The following is a 3384-nucleotide window of genomic DNA, read 5'->3' as shown; positions in this document are numbered from 1 at the left end:
TCCACAAAGAAGATCTGGCCACCAGGGTCTGATATTCTGTTGTTGGTCCTGTGAGGAATTCTCGTAGCCTGAAAGAGAAAACCAAGCCCTACAAACAAGATACCATCCATAGAACAACACAAGGCCAGCGTCATAGTTCAAACATTTAACACGCAGCACAGCCTGGGCACTGGCCACTCAGAATGGGTGTCCTCCATGAACAGCTACTGCATACTACCTGAATGCCAGCCATGGACAAGGACACCATCCAGAGAGCACAGAATATGAAACACAATGCATCTCCTTTTCCTTCTGTTTTGGGGTGTCAAGTATAGAAGTTTCCTCATCTGTAGCTTGGCTCACACCACATGACCATCACCTATCTGTGCAGACACCATTTTTGCTTCATTTGTTTAATTTAGTCTTTTTACCCCTTTTCCTATTTCACCTGCCTCCCCACCAAGGCAACCCCTCTGATGCATTTGGGATGGAAACTTGATTTTGAATGCATGTAAAATATGCAGTATTTTTTTTTTCCTGTGACTGTATTTTTTAACTTGCACAAAAGCAATTGTGTTACTCCCTTTTCACGTGCTGATTTCACTGGTGGCTGGGTGCTTCCAATACCCAGGCACTGATTTTCAGTGCTGCAGCTTATTCTATGGAATGCGTCCCTCCTAGTGCATGCCAGATGGGTGTCCATCCATTGGACATGTGCAGTTTTGTTTTGGAGGGGCAGGTTACAAGGGATTGAATTCAGGGGCACTTGACCACTGAGCCACATTCCCAGCCCTATTTTGTATTTTATTTAGAGACAGGGTCTCACTGAGTTGCTTAGCACCTCACTGGTGCTGAGGCTGAATTTGAACTCGCAATCCACTTGCCTCGGCCTCCCGAGCCACTGGGATTACAGGCGTATGCCACCATGCCTGGCTCATGTGCAGTTTTTCCTTCGCTTTTCCGTGTTGCAAACAATCCTGTGATGGATCTCCTTCATCCTATTCTCTCATGTGAAACTTCCTTCAGGATTTATACCCAGGTGGGATCAACTGAGTTGCAGAATCTCAGACATCTAATTAATACTGCCAGCTTTGTTGCCTGAACCACAAATCTAGGTAACTAGAAATTATGTGCTTTTTTTGTGAGTCTCTGAAGTACTTAGCACCACCTATGGCTTGGTCTTGCAGGGGAAAAACAAGTGGGAAGTGAGAATAAATGTAGCTAGCGATGGTCCATAGGGGTTAGATGTATGCTATCTCTACTTCTGTGCTTTGTTGGAAATTTGATAATAAAAGTAATATATAGGGGCTGGGGTTGTGGCTCAGTGGTAGAGCACATGCCTTGCACGTGTGAGGCACTGGGTTCCATCCTCAGCACCACATAAAAATAAAATAAAGGTATTTTGTGTCCGTCTACAACTTAAAAAAAATTTTTTTAAAGTAATACATAAACATAAGCACTCATGCAGTAAATCCACCACTCTGGTTTTCAGTTGTATATTGCTGAACTTAATCCTTCCTTGATTTATTAAATTTATACAAATTGGGACAAATTACACAGTACAGAAATAATGAGAATCACTTAAAGAACTTTAGCAAAGGGATAAAAGAGAAATAAATAAAAATACACCTTTATGAATTCAGATGCTAAGAGATACACTTTGTAACTTTTTACCTTTCCATCTGTGGCCTCAAAATTGTCTTAATTCTTTTTACTACCATTTTCAAACTTGTGGTAAGTTCCATGTCTTAACATCTAAAAGTGTTATTTTTATTTAAATTTTTCCACATATTATTACTTTTTACATTACGTATCTTCTTTTTAGCTCTAATGTTGTTATGGAAAATTCTGATATTCATTTTATTTTTCTTGGTCTTAATTGATTCATTTTATCTCTCTGGAAACTTTTATAATTTTTTTCCTTTGAAATTATTACAAAGTGTCTTAATGTAGGGTATTTAATTATTCATCCTATTTGGAATTCTCTGAATACATTAAATATATTATACATTAAATGTCATATATTTCTTTAATTCTGTATTATTAATTTTAGTATTATTTGTGAAGTAGTTCCTCCCCTTCATGTACTCTTTTTTTTTCCTTACTCTGGAACTTCTTTGAGGAGATACTGACATTTCTGATCCTATACTCCACAATTTAAATTTCCCTTACATTTGCCCATCACTTTCTTCCTTCCCACTGTCTCTGGGGAGTGCTCCTTGACTCTGTCTTTCCATCCCCAATTTTTCTTCCTGCTGGTCATTGCATTTATGAATTTCCTTATTTCAACAATTTTCCTTTTCATAATCTATATCTCTAATTTTTTTCATAATTCCTTGTTCATGTTTGTTCTTTTTCTCTCTGAGAATATTGATCGTGCTTACTTTTTCATTTTCTCATGACTTTGGTTTCCTCTGTAGCAGATAGCTCAGTTTGTTCTCTATAAGATATTTGCTGGTAGAGTAGCTTGCCCAGCATGCACAGGCCCTGCGTTCAATTCCCAGTATTGAAAAAAAAAAAAAAAAGAAAAGAAAAGAGGAAAAAAATTTGTTCATATTATTGTCTCTTTTTTTATAGCACTTGGTAGTTTTTCTCAAGCTATTATCTTTTATTCCCTTGGTTCCTGAGGATCAGTGAATCACTCTAGATTTCACTGCCTTGCCAGCCAAGTGTGGCACATGCCTGTAATCCCAGCAGTTCAGGAGGCTGAGGCAGCAGGATGGTAAATTTGAGGCTAGCCTCACCAGCTTACCAAGACCCTGTCTAACAATAACATTAAAAAATAAAATAAAATAAAAAGGACTGGGCACGTAACTCAGTGGTAAAGGATTTTGGCCTCAGTACCAAAAGAAAAAAAAAGATTTCACTGCCTAAGGAAGCCCTAGAAGTGAATAAAGGTGGAAAATTTGCCAGAAGCAGTCCAAATTTGTAGATAGATTCAGTAGATCACAAAGACAGCCATCCAAAGCAATGACTTACTTAATAAATGGAAAAGGAGCGTGTCTAACTATTTGGAAAAACATTAAATTTTATCCCCTTTTCACTCCCTAATATAAAATAAACTTCAAATTGATTAAAGAAGTACATGTTAAATAAGAAGATATCAAAGAAGAAAGAAATAACTGCATAAGTGCAGGGATGCATAGAAGAGAGGCAGGAGCCATAGAGAAGGCAGAGAGATTTGACAAAAGTATAAAACTCTATATCATAAAAAAGGAAGAACAAACCCCAAACCAAACCAGAACAAATAAATGTTGAAAAGAGGTTTTTAGAGTTCAATTAGAAATCGATAACAGTAACAGAAGGAAATTGGGGGACTAAAAATATATAAACGAAAGTGCGAAGCTTATTAGATGGGCTTCATAGGAGAGTGGAAATGACCGAGGGTAGAATTAGTGAACTTGA

Source organism: Marmota marmota, unplaced genomic scaffold, assembly GCF_001458135.2.
Source record: "Marmota marmota marmota unplaced genomic scaffold, marMar, whole genome shotgun sequence".
NCBI classification, from domain to species: Eukaryota; Metazoa; Chordata; class Mammalia; order Rodentia; family Sciuridae; genus Marmota; species Marmota marmota.
The sequence above is the reverse complement of the archived record's forward strand: the minus strand, read 5'-3'. Positions refer to the sequence as shown.